A 14,991-nucleotide genomic window follows, 5' to 3' on the forward strand; every position below is an offset into this window, starting at 1 on the left:
ATCCCCTCGAACTCAAAAATGTCGTTTGCATGTCTTTACGTCATCTCTTTTTAGTACAATTACCAGTTAATTTTAAGGAAAAGATATGTGAAATCATTGACATTAGCTTTACTTTAGTTACTTTTAAAACATGTAAACATGTTCTCGCAATGTATTTGTCTTCCCAACATTTAAATGCAATACATATCCGTAGATGCCGTTTACTTTCATGTGGACTGTGTACTTCCCAAAGCACATCTTGGAATGTTTCCGTTACGCTACAATTGTCGTGAGCGTTTTTTCCAAGTGCAGTCGAATCCCGTTTTAAGGAATACCGTTATAGCGAAAATCTCGTTTTAACGAACATTTTTCTAATCCACCAGATAAGTTCACATAGAAACAATGAAAAAAACCTAATTTCGAAAAACCTAATAAAAAACGAAATTTCGTTATAACGAAGTGATTTCTCCGGTCTCTTGGAGTTCGTTATAACGGGATTCGACTGTAGTAGTTCTCTTTGCGATGAATTGTGCACTGGGGCATTTCCATTTCCTTTTCTCTCTTTTGCCGATGCGCAACCTGCCTTCATTTCTCAACTTACGCGAAAGCTTTTCGAATTTTGGTGCAGCATGATCTAGAAAGTTCCTTGCGCTAATTAATATTAAATCCAGTCCAATCCATCGTAGCCTCTATACTAAACTGTTTTATTTTTCTGAGTATGAATGTCGTCACAGCAACAGTCTATTGTGACTTCTAGTCAAAATTCAAAAAAAAAACCACGTGATCAACCTTAACCCACTGCTTGGTGAATCTATTTGGCATTTCCAAGCAGAAATATCTTTAGGTGTGTTTTTCAATAACGTAACTCTTTTGTATGGTTGTGACGGCAACAAAACCAAGGGAAACAAAATTATCTGGTGTAAAAAGAATTTGAATTCCTTGTACCATCCCTGAAGATAAGAAATAAATGCAAAATAAAACAATCGACAAAATAAAGCAAAGGAAGAAGAAGTTTTCCAATTATTGGAAATATATTAAAAACACTACTCTTGGACGATGCAATACGATCATTTTGGAGCCTAGGGTGTCTTCGGTTTTCTGTGGTTTGCAACTGTGAGGCGCATATGCGATACGATGTCTCCGTTAAAACGTCTTGCCGTAGAGAGCAGTAGGCCTACAAACGGTGCAAATGTAATTCAATCATTACACTTCACTCACTTCACATCTGAAATATAGATGGCAGCACTGAAAAATCAGACACAACACTAGATACACACTCAGACTGTTAGGTACACACACTTACACTTCCGGCGTAACTCATCAGGCAGTAAATAAATGGCGTAAATTATTTGCGGAGATTAAGAACCATTGTGTTTGTCTAAATGAGTTCTATCTGTAGACATACAGAGTTCTTGTAAGTGACGTAACGTATGCTTCCCGAGATGATAGTGTTGAAATGAGATATTTCTGTGACGTTATTTTCGTTTTTTTCATCCAGCTGATTTTTCCCTTTGGCTACTGACAGTGCAGTTTAAAAAGTACAACTTCTTTTTAACCCCCGAAACATCATTAACACAGTTCGTTAGATCTCGGTAGTTTGATCAACAGGTGACAGCACCAATGTTGGATGACTAGGTGTTTTTTTTTAATTAATACAATTCTGTTGGATTTCCCGTCCCTGTAAAGTGTGTACTACATTAAGCTTTCTTGTTATGCAGTAAAACACAGCTTCCAACAGAATTTTCCTTATCAAATGTTTCAAACAGATTATGTGGTTTTGTTTGTGGTAAAATAAATAAATATTCATGCTACTGCATTAATCAACCAATTTGAATGGTATTTTTTATTCCCATTGTTAGCGTATAGTGATGACGGCACTTTAATGTGGTACCAGGTTAAGTAATTGGTTTTGTGCCAGATAATTTTTTGGGAAAAATTACTTTTGTTTTGTTTTTAGGCTTTAATTCGATCTTAGCTTACCAACCAAAATATTAACATGATAAGTATTTCGTTTTTCCATAATGTTGTAGAAAAAGGTTTGAAAAATGCATTCCATGGCAAATTCTCAAAGTACATTCACGTATTGTCAATCCTAATTCCCAATTTGGAAAACAAATGCTGTCTTAGATACTCCAAATTACTCGGAAACTAGACAAACACTCGCACCGTTATGTTTCTGAAACATAATATATATGTTGTTACAGCAAATGTGATAAATCGGTTCTTATTCATAATCAATAATCGACTCGGTGAGTGAGTTTCACTGCATGTGCAATTTTTACTGTCGATAATGCATAATTCCTAAATGAAGTCGGTAAGTTTGATAAATACGGAAAAAATTAACACCTTCTCTTCATTTAATTTGTTTATTAGTGTTTTCATGCGTGGTACATATGCCAGTCATATATTTCCATAAAAATTAAAATAAAATAAGTATTAAATGAAAAATGAAAGATTAAAACAAAGACTTTTTGTCAGGCTCACAATGTTGGCTTCCTTCACATTTATCACTTCTTCCGCATATATCACACGTGCAAATAAAACCAAAATTTCGGATAGAATTCATCCTCCTAGACCAAGTTTTAAACATAACGTCCGGAAAATTTGAGTTTATTATTTACGATTTATAGAATTCACCAATGGAAATAAATATACATAATCACAAATGTGAATAACTGTTGATACATGTTTTGTATGATTATTTTTTGTCTGACCACAATTTGTCAATCATAATAAAATAGTCAGTGATTATGCATAATCACCGGATTTATCACGTTTACTCTAACATGTACATAATTTTTCTTGCCTAAAATTGCCTAAATGATGATTGATAGAAATAATGGACAGTCGAAAAAGAGAAAGAAATGAAAAAATATTTCATTTTTAAATTACTAATGCAAAGATTTTCTTTTATATTCCACAATCTATTGGATATCAGTAGAAACGATCGAACGTTAAAAATATATCCGTGAGTATATTCCTCCAAAAAAGAGGGAAGATACGTACTAAAAAGAAACAAAACCCATCCATCGGAATATGATTTGAATTTCGTGCAGGGAAATCTCCGAAAATCTCCAAAGTTTAAATCTATATCTTAGATGGAGCGTTTAAAAGATAAACTGCTGATTTCAGAAATCGGGATATACTCCATGAGAAGTAGATCCGAGGTATTGGATACATCCGATTTTGCACGTGTTTCTTTCTCTTATTTTTGAATATCTTATATTATTTTCTTTTATCTCTTTTCTGAGTAAGGACAGGCAGTTAGAGAAAGAAAGATCTATCCAAAAACTCTCAAACTTGAAGCTCCTCCGCGCCATTTTCTCCAATAAAATTTGAAGCGATAAAATGCAAATGGAAAATTCTTTTGGTTGAGGAAAAAAAACATATATATATACATATAAAGAGCGAATCTTGGATTTTACTCGCGACTTCTCTGTTTGTAAGTTCTCCGATTGTATACGAAATAAGACGTCCACAAAATTTCCAACCGAAAGATGGGTATCGAATTTAACGCGCTTTACCAAACACGCTATGGAATTTGTTTCTGATGTTGTTGGCGAGGAATTTTACGTTTTTTTTGGGGATTTTTCACTCCGTATTTTCCTTTCTTCCCCCCTCCCTCTCTGACGTTGTATTTGCATTTTTTGTCTTTTTTTCCCCTCCCTTTTCAAAATACTAAATGTTCTCCCTTCAACATTTAGAAACCGTGAAAGATCCGAATTTGCATTTTGGAAAGAAATAGAAAATATTCGAAGCGTTTTATACTTTAACCTTATTGAATGCCGCAGACAAACGATTTCTCTAGCACTTTTCCAATTCTATACACATCCCCTCTTCTTTCCATTTATTCGTGGATATCCGTATAATATTGAAGAGTCACTTTGATTTGTTTTCACCACCCGTACAATGGATATGTCCGTACGTACTGACTGTACATTTATATTGTGCACTGTGAATGCGAGAAAATTTGTCTCTAGGGTGTTATAAAAAAATGATTGAGTTCTGAAAAAAACCATGCTTGTTACAAGCTGACAGGTTCGCATAATAACCGGCGATTATGCCAGGCAAAATCATTAGTTAGGCATGTCCACCTTCAACAGTGTTCACCACTAGGGTGCAGCAGTGCTATTTTTATATGTAACTTTGTTAAATACACATGTTTGTTGTCAAAAGTCCGTTTGTGAAAGGAATTCAGTATGTTTCAGTGTTTTAGTTTAGGTAAGTGCAAAATTTCGAAGCCTAAATTGAATATATAACAATCCTTATTCAGAATATAATAACAATTTATCGTTACATTTGTTGAACTATCAAGGTATTATGGTTACATGAATAGATAAAGAAAACATTTCTGTACAAAACGGGTTAATTTGTTCCAATTGAAATGTGGGATAAAGTAACGGAAAACGAACACCGAGAACTGCAGTAGTAAAACTAATAACAAGTATGTTGAGGAAAATGAATCATTAGAATCAACTACTCTAAAAACTGTGGAAACCAAATCTCTGAAGAACACTTTAGAGAAAGGAAATATTGTAGGGATATTGTATACCGGGGGTTCTTCTTGGAAGAGAACTTGAAAATATTTGCCAACAACTGGTTATGAGTGTAGACGAAACGGGTACTATTGTGAATTATTTGGAGCCTTCAAAAAGAAACTTGATAGTGGCCAATAGAAAAACACCTTTTTCTACAAATGATCTAAAAGCAAGTCCCCAAAATTATTGAAAAGATGATTTTTTCCCGTTAATATTGTACAGCCAAGAATTGAAGAAAAAAAAGTTGGTTTTAAACTTATAAAAGACTAATACAAAGATTATACTTAGCATCGCATATCAAGACTTGTAAGACTTGTTTTTTCTCTTTATTAATTTGTAAATATTTCTTTGTTTTGACAAAGTAGTACAAGTGTAAATAAAGTGCATTTTTGTATTTATGTGGGAGTGCGCTTTTTCGTCAAAACCAGTAGGTTCCAGTAGGTATACGGTGTTTCGAAATGGGAATATCTGATTTGGGACAAAATTACCTTAACGGCCGGGCTACTTTGTCATGAAATGAAAAAAATAAATGCCATAAAAAAGGAATTTTTTATATCACAGTCTGTCAAAGATTTGAACTATCTAGAAATTACTATGAGTTTCAGTATTTATTATTTGTTATTTATTTTCTAGCATAAGTTTAAACAAAAATTTCGCAAAAGTGGGCCAAAGTAACCCGTGTGTGTTTACGATCTATATATATATATATTGGTCACAAATTTCTTTCTTCAGCCAAAACTAGACAATCAAATTGTTGCTCACTCACCAGAATTGTTCCCATGAGAGCGTTCGAAAGGGATGAAAAAAAATCATTAGTTTATTTTAAAACATTAGGTAAAATACTGTAAAAAAAATCGATTCGGCGGTGATAGTTTTTCTCCTGAGGCAATTATAATTGTCGGAAATGTTAATATTAACATTTTTTACGACATCCAATAAAAAAAAATGTCAGTTGAAAAAAAACACTAATCATTCTTATTTAACCTAAAGAAATTTTAACACTTTTAAAAAAAAATCATCAAGATATCGCAGTTGAAATTCTTGATTTTCTCACTTTTACTCTATGTACTTCTTTCGAGATACGATCATTTCAACGCGTGAAATCGTTCATGTCGGAATGTGCTGCGTGAATGTATCTATATGCATGGCACGCTAACGTATTTATTTTGTTCGAGTTGTGGGTGTGTGTTTCGTTTTCTTGATGGTGCCGCCATCTTATTTGCACATTCTGAAGAAAAGACGATAAATTATTGAATTTTCATGTTATGTAGATATTATGTTATAGATCTGCCTGCTCTCTCTGCAGGGAAATACTTTATTTTTCCATACAGTACTCATATTTGTGTTGACCTAGTCAGCTTCCTATCGCTTGGATTTCCAAGCGAGCACACTCCTCTGAAGGATTTCTAATGAATCGGTACACACTGGAACGTGTTGGGTGAGTGTATACATATGCATGGCTTAATATATGCATGTTATCAGAATTTTGCTTATTTCGTGTTATTGCTAGCACTACCATCTGCCTTCCATATTTTCATCTGATGATGGTAAATACTTGAGTTTTCATGTTATGTAAGTATCATGTTGAAGGACATATATTTCAGCCGACCACCACAGTGTAACCAACGAGGTTCGAACCTGGATCCTCATGATGTTCACCAAAATGCTCACATAACCACTCAGCGGCTGGATTTCCAACTACACCCATGAGTTTCCCGTCATCTTGGAATAATAATCCCGTCAATAGCATGATCGAGTTTATCGATGAAAAAGTACAACAAGGACACTTCTTTGAGGGATTCCCTTTCTGACACCGGCCAATCTGTAAATTACTCTTTCACTATAACCCGCTATGATCTGTCTCGCAACCACGAGTCTATCCAATTAAACAAGCTGCCCAAAATCTCGTGTAAAATCAATCGAATGAATTTTAGAAATCTAGAAAAATAAACCAGAGGCTTGACGTTTTAATATTATCTGCGATATTGGCTCGTTGTTTGTTTTCATTGCTTTGCACGAGAAAACAAACAGTTTATTTATACCAGTAAGAATGAGAACAACTCTGACAACATAAATACGTTAAGGCAAAGCATATACATACACTCACTCAACATGCTCCGACATGTACGGTTCGTGAGAAATTCCGTAGAGAAATGTGTACGAGGTGCATCAACCCAGTCTGATTTATCGATGATTCGACATTGGTTTTATATGAGCATCAGTAATCTCTAAATTATCAATAATCTCTTGGAAATAGACATAACAAAAACTAAGTTTACGTACTACTGCTCTGCAGCAAATATACATTTTGACAATAATCTGTATTCAATAATAATAATTGCCAAAATATTTATATTTGTAACTGTTCAAGTCTGGAACAGATTCTCACAATTAAATACCTAATCATCTAAATCAATCATAACACCTCAGACGGACAACTCGTGTAAAATATTTGCAAAAGATCAAAAAAACTTCGTTATTTAATTTGCAAAATGTATTTATTACTTTAAACCATATACAGAGTGATTCAGAAAATATAGGAAAACTTTAGGAGGTGATAGTACGCACAAATACAAATAATTGTCATCGAAGAATGATGGATGCATGGTCTAACATGAAACGCAAACGCACTAGTGTGTTTCGAAACGGCCGCTCCGCAAACGTTAAAACGGCATTCCTGTTGGAATTTATCGGTACAAAAAGAACACCATGCATGCAATTGTAACCTGGGAAAGAAGAAGAAACTATGCAAATCTGCGTCACAGGGCATCAAACCGGAAACCAGGAAAGGATCCCGTTTCACACAGCAAGCCGATGCAAGCGCGCTAATGTTTTTGGATTGGGCAACCGTCTATGGGGAAAACACTCACAGTACATTCGTACTGCCTCTGTTGTACTTCCGTACAGTAGCTCCGTTGCAGCTCCGTAAATGAAATGCATGTCTGCTTTTTCAGTATTACTAAAGTGCGTCATTATCCCGTACGTTACAACTGTTAGAACGGTTGCACGCTGGAATGATTTGCATGCATGGTGTTCTTTTTCTCCTGATAACTTTCAACAGAAATGTCGTTTTAACGTTTGAGGAGCAGCCGTTTCAAAACGCTCTAGTGCGTTTGCGTTTCACGTTAGACCGTGTATTCTTGAATGTAGTATCACCTCTTGAAGTTTTTCCCATCTTTTCTGAATCACCTTGTTTAAACCAGTCCTTTACACTAATACTATACTGCTCGTTATTCCATTCTCTACTATTATATGATTTAGCTGTCTGGGGTGGTAACTTCATTTCAAATCTTAATCCAATAATAAACCTCCAAAACTGAGCAATGAATAGACCATAAAAACAGATTAATTTTCAACCTCTTCCGAACAACTTTTTCACTGTCTTGGAATCATTTCTCTACATCAGCTTTACTTCTGCAAATTCATTTTAGTTATTTATAAACGCTAATTTGCTTTGCATTGAAAAAGTTATCGTTTTTCAAATGGATTAAACAATATATACTCCCTACCACTGATTCACAAAGCACTTCTTCTGAAGAAGCATTTTGCTTAACGAAATGTTAATGTATGTATAAAACACCCAATTGTGTTTTCGTTTGCCGAGTTGCTTGTGAATATGCATACTAAAATTTTTTTGCAATTAAATTTGTTTTGTGACAGATGAACAAATGAAGAATAAAATCTGAAACAAAACAAAATGAAATTCAAAAACGTCAAAGAAAATCATCTCGCAGACTGCATATACTTTCTATTATAGTTGAGACTACTACAGCGGCAACTTCGGATGGTAATTTTCTAAGAAGAAAGTTGTAAGAATGCAGACTAGACTTTCTGGAATGAGTTTTTTCTCTTTCTCTAGAATATTCTTTTTTTCCCCGACTCAGAGTGAAGTAAAGTGAATAGCCCATTTATCTTCAGCATCTTCATCTTGGGAAAACTCAAAGAAAACTAAGTAAAAGTGAAAATTGAAAGAAGTGCAAGAAATACATCTTTTGAAAAATATTTTTTTCTTATTTCTTCCTTTTTATAAACACTTTTCCAAGATGGATAAAGCTTCTAGCACTATAAATGGAAACTACCATTCTTTTGAAGAGTCTAAGCCATTCTGTACATATTTACTAAAGAATTAAGATCATACTATTGTTGTTAGATTACATTTTTCTCTCTAAAATGTCTAGGGTTTGTAAATCTCTGTTAGTATGTACATAAAAAATGATGATGTATTACCGTTCTTTAACAGACACTGAGTAAATGAAAAATCATATTAGAATTTATATATAATTGTTTGCTTAATGCATATATGTATGGGTCTAAGCATGTAATAAATTAGATAAACATCTCTGCAGAGTTGAAGTCTCTTAAGGACTCTAAATTGATTGTTATCAGATCGTTTATGCTTATTGGATCAAACAAATATAGCGAACACATTGAGTCTGATTTGACTCCATTCTCCTTCTTTGTCGATTAGAATATCGTTATAAATCACTATCAAGATGACATCTTATATTTTGAGTAAGGATTTGACTAAAACTATGTACACTATCTGGCCGAAAAATGTTGTAGACCGTAACATATTTGTTGATCACCTTTAACAAACATTAAATACGCATTATTTGAAGCATCAATTTATGAGGTCAAGAACTTTCTAAACATTTTTTTCCCCCAGTGTGATTTTTTTCAATGTTTCACCAACATCTGGAAGAGAGGAAGGATTTCTCTCTAAAGTCTTCTACAGTGTGATTCTTACAGATCCGGCCCTCATGAATATGTTAATACTATTTCCGTAGTGGATCCATGTAGCAGAGATATATATTAATAGTAACATTAATATATATCTTCATCTATATGTATATACACACGCACACATAGAAAGCGAGAAAGAAAAATAGAGAGAGAGAATGTACATTATTTTGCAATATTAATTAAGTTTTGTGCGAAACCCACCGATATCGGAACCATAGGCAGCTGCAATGGCCAGTATAGTGTATAAACATTGTAAAAATCTATTGTTTACATATGAAAAATTGAAACAAAAAAGATAATGGGAAAAACTGGAATTTGAAAGCATTATAGGAAAAGTTAAAGCACTGTATGAAAATTGAAAAATTCAAAATGGAAAATTTCAAAAAAAAATTATTCGAAAATTCAAAAATGAAATTGTTCGAAAATTCAAAAATGAAATTGTTCGAAAATTCAAAAATGAAATTGTTCGAAAATTCAAAAATGAAATTGTTCGAAAATTCAAAAATGAAATTGTTCGAAAATTCAAAAATGAAATTGTTCGAAAATTCAAAAATGAAATGAATTGAAGCAATAAAACAGCTTAATAATATGGCTTAAAACAGCACATTTCTGAGAGCATCTTGAGCCTCGAAAACCCACAACGTTTGCTATTGTACCATTGAATTCAATAATTATAGAAAAATGAAAAGAAGAAAACAGAGAGTGTGTGTGTGTATGTGAAGGTCAAGACCAGCCGTATCCATGAATATAGGTGGCGCACCCGAGATTCGCTCTCATGGCAGTCGTGTTCGAGAGTAGTTCGAACGAAGAAGTTGTTAAAATGAGTGTAAATAAAATTGCTTTTCCAAACAGCGTGGGCCTACAACCGCATGAACTGAAAACTAATGCGAAAATTTCATGAAAAAAGTTATTTTTTATTGATTTATATAAGAACGCAAAAAAAAAACGGATTCTCTTGGTTTTCCATATTAATATATATATTAATTTTTAATAGGTTTTAATAGGTTTTCCTATATTAATATAGGTCTGCGTAAATTCATTATTAATGGTATTAAAATTATTAATTTACAGCTGATAAAACATGTGTGTTTTTTTGTTTATTTTACATTTTTTATTTACCATTTCTTAATTACACTGTAATATTCTTTCCATCGTGTGCACAGACTTTCATATAGCCTACATCTAGATGGTGAATATACAGGTTTTTGCACAAATGAATGACCCGATTTTAAAATTTATGTTCTCGAAACTGTTACACATAGTATAATCAGTGATACATAAAAATAAAGAAAACCATTCAGTTTTTTTCAACACCCTTCATTAGATGGCAGCACTTCCGTAGAACGCAGTGACTGATAGTCATTGAACAATATTATTTTGTTTTTCTTCAGTTACAAATTTCTAAACGCACGCTGCAAAAAAGTAGCGGAAGAACCATTTTTAATTCCATGCACTGTGTTCTACGGTAGTGCTGCCGTTTATTGAGTGATGCTGAAGGAAAAACTTTGAATGTTTTCTTTGGTTTTATACATGACATATAAATACAATGCCACAACAGTCAAAATGCCCAACGAGGTGGCTGAGAAAAGATGTCCATAACATATTTATACTACGTATAATAGTTTTGCAAATATAAATTTTTAAATTTGTGTAAACCCTGTATATTTCTGATAATTTTTATCATTTTTTTTATCTACATGAAATGAATTAAGTTGATTTCATTTAATTTTTTTTTTAATTTCACAAATACAAACATGTGTTACACGAATACAAACATGTGTTACACAAATACAAACATATAAGACACAAATACAAACATATAATACACAAATACAAACATATAATACACAAAAAAAAAAAAAAAAAAAATGGATGCACACATATTACAAACACTTTGTAGCCTCAAGCGACTGAAAAGTCCTTCCAGCAGGCCTAAATACAAATACAACACCACAACAGGCAAAATGCCCAACGAAGTGACTGAGAAAAAGATGCCCATAACAAATATGGATGTCATATATTTCAAAAATAAAGCAACTCAATTAAAAATGTAATTAGAAACATTATAAACAATATATACACATGATAAAATATTATACAATGCCCATAAAGAATACTTATGGTTGTCTTATTCTAAGTATGAATAGCTTCTCGATTTACCCCAACATGTTTATCGTATTTCTTTTTGAACGTGTCAATTGTGTTACAATTTAAAGGAATAAGCTATAGAATATTTTTTTTTTCTCTTGCTTCAGTGTTAAAAATGTTTAATATCTTAGGGGCAATGAAGGAAAAGCTCTTTTTATATAATGTTTTATTTAGTTTTGGTACTTGATAAAACTCGATTTGTAGTTCTTTCTTGATTTTTCGTTAAGTAATTTTCATTTAATCGTGAAAATTTGATAACTCTGTACAAAAAGTTTTGTCTCAAAGCTAGAGTATGGCATTGTATTTTAGAACTCTCGATTAATATTTCAGATCTTATTATGTTATATATATATTATCTAATTTCCGAATATTCTCGAAATATGCTCCTCCCCAAGCACTGATTGCATAATGGACAATTGAATATATCCATGCATAGAATAAATCTTTCAAAAAATTTTCATCAATCAAGTTTTTCATTTTGCAAATGATCACTGCATATTTTCTAATCTTTTTTATTAAAATATCACAGTGCATGTTCCATTTAAGATCATTCTGTGATCATTGTGATACCTAAATAATTGTATTCCCGAACAATATATATTTCTTGGCAATGACATTCATTGTTCTCCAGGCACTGACAATGATTATGTATTCTTCGATGTATGTTTGTATTATGATTTATATTTCTTATCTTCATATAAATAAATTTTGTTTTTTGAGTGTTAAGTTCTAATTTATGTCTAATTAACCAGATATTAATATTTGTTAGATCATCTTCTACTTTTCTAATTAAATTTTCTGTATCAGTATCTTCTACATAAAGTACTGTATCATCGGCAAATGTTATAATTTTTCCATTAAATCTCAAGTTACATGAATCATTTATATATATCAAAAATAATATCGGACCCAAAACAGAACCATGAGGTACCCCCTTTTTCACTTCTTGAAAAGCACCAACTTCTTTTTGAATAATAACTGCTTGTTTCCTGTTGCAATAGTATGATTTAAACCATTCAAATATGTTTCCTCTCACTCCTATCGCAAATACTTTATTTGTTACCAATTAATTTGATTTGGAATTCACTCAGCTTCTAAACAAATTGTCCGTGTTCAAAGTAATGTATTTAGAACTCTTCACGCATAAGATTTTCTAATAAATTGGTTCCAATGCGTCGATATTTATATAAGCTCATGAACAACCAGAAAGCGACTGAAGGATGCATAAAAGATCAATTTATAATTCAGTCTTCCGAAAATTTTATTCATTTTTTCTTAACATTTTGGTCTTACGTCATTTGTCTTAATAGAAATGCAACCCCCGTTCAAGATAATAAACAAACACTTCAGGATTGCGAAAAGCATGGAATATATAAACACAGTCGGAAAAAAAAGTATGATAGCCCTCTCGCAGTAAGTATTCCGAGGGAATTTTTCATAACAAAATGTATTAGCTCACCTATTTATAACGATTAATATGCAGTGAAAAGCTTCACGCTCGGAATGCTCCTAGCAGGGAGGTGGTGCATATTCGGGTTAACCATTAAGCGGAAAAGGCCATATCGTAGATGAATATAACATAGGATACGAAGCTCAGCCGAAGAGGCTGAAGAGAACAGGGTTGAGTTAGGAAGAGATGAAGAAGAGCCTCCGCGAAGGCAAAGTTATTGACTTCAGTTCTTACCTCAAACGAAGTCATGCAATCACTCGTCTGAGCTGCTTGACAGGGCGAATTATTCATACCACGGAGAAGTTATTTGCATATTCCATCGCATCGTTTACCCAAATTTGATGCATCTTTTCCTTAGAATATAAAAGATTGTACCGAGAACACGGTATACCGCACGCACCGTTTCCTCCGCATCTCGTCATCCTCTTCTCTGTGTTTTCTATACATTCGGTTCGGAAGAATAAATTATCATGTAAATGCCGTTTTGCCTGTACATGGCGTGAATATCCTGGTTTGGTGTGTGGTGTTTATAATTTGCAGCGTACTTTCAAGTTTCATCAAGTCTGTAGATACCGCATAGATACTCATTTATTTTGCATAGTTTTCTTTCGTCTGATCTTGCATTTTTTTTTTTATAGCAGGTGAAAAAACACGGAAGACGGCAAATATTTTATGAACACGCATATATTTAAATATATCTATTGTATATGTTCGCTCTGGACAGCTTTTATTATATACACTGCTGGCCACCCAAATTGCAACACCAAGAAAGACAAGAGATATCGCAACAATATTTATTTTGTAGATAACATGTTGACCCAGCATCAAATGATTAAATTTATAGACTTCTGTGAAGTGTGGTTCCTGCCAAAATCAGTAGCCAGAGTAGCCGCCATTGTTGGAGATTACCGCTGCCACACGCCTCGGCATTGATTCAAAGAGACTTTGGATGTGTTCTTGGGGTACAGCAGACCAAGCAGCTTCCACGCGTTGCCAAAGTTGATCTGGTGTGGCAGCTGGGGATGTAATCTGGGTCAATCGTTGAGCAACCATGGACCACATGTTTTCTATCGGCGAAAGATCCGGAGAGCGAGCTGGCCAGGGAAGCAATTCAATCTGGCGATTGACGAAGAACCTTTGGACAATGCGTGCCACGTGTGGTCGCGCATTATCCTGTTGAAATATGGCTGTGGGCAAGCCCTGAAGGTAAGGAAGGACAACTCGCTCCAACACCTCGGAGATGTAGCGCTGGCTTTTTAAAGTACCGGCAATGCGTACTAGAGGAGTGCGAGAGTGATATCCAATACCGCCCCATACCATAATACCCGGTGCAGGACCAGTGTGGCGGTGCATAACGCAGCTGTTCAGCATCCTCTCTCCACGGTGTCTCCAGACTCGAATCCGACCATCGTGGTGTTGCAGACAGAAGCGTGACTCGTCAGTAAAGACAATTTCATTCCATTGTGCCGTCCACATCCTTCTTTCATCGCACCATTGGCGGCGGAGTCGTCTGTGGTTCTGCGTCAAGGGTAGACGAAGCAATGGACGTCTTGCGGACAGACCACTCTGCTGTAAACGGCGTCGAATAGTACGCGCAGACACTGGATGATGCGGTACAGACTGAATGTGCTGTGCTATGGTTCGTGATGTGGCTGAGCTATCCGTCACTGCCATACGCACAATACGCCTGTCATCACGTGAAGTGGTGCACTGAGGTGGATGCGATCGAACACGTCGGTCCGTCGTACCCTCCTGCATCCAACGATCACATATCCGCATTACAGTTGTTTGGTTTCGTCCAACACGACTACGATTTTCACTGAAAGATAATCCACAATCTCGGTAGGCCACTATCCTTCCTCTGTCGAACTCGGATACTTGATCAAAAGATGATCGCTGTTTTCTACGAGGCATAATTGATCGTTTTTTTGAAAAAACCACAAGAAAAACACAATTGCCGTACTTCAAATCGTCGAAATCTCCAAGCCTTAAATAGCGCTTTGAAGTGGCGCCACAGGCGCGCGTGATGTGCGTCTGCGCTGAAATTCTAATCATTTGCATATCTCACCTCCGCTAATGCATGTTGTAAATTTCATATTATTTGCATGCTTCCTTCAGGGTGTTGCATTTACG

The sequence above is a fragment of the Pholcus phalangioides genome, unplaced genomic scaffold (genome assembly GCF_987345545.1).
Source record: "Pholcus phalangioides strain wild (caught in Gottingen) unplaced genomic scaffold, Ppha-v1.0 ptg000015l_1, whole genome shotgun sequence".
NCBI classification, from domain to species: domain Eukaryota; kingdom Metazoa; phylum Arthropoda; class Arachnida; order Araneae; family Pholcidae; genus Pholcus; species Pholcus phalangioides.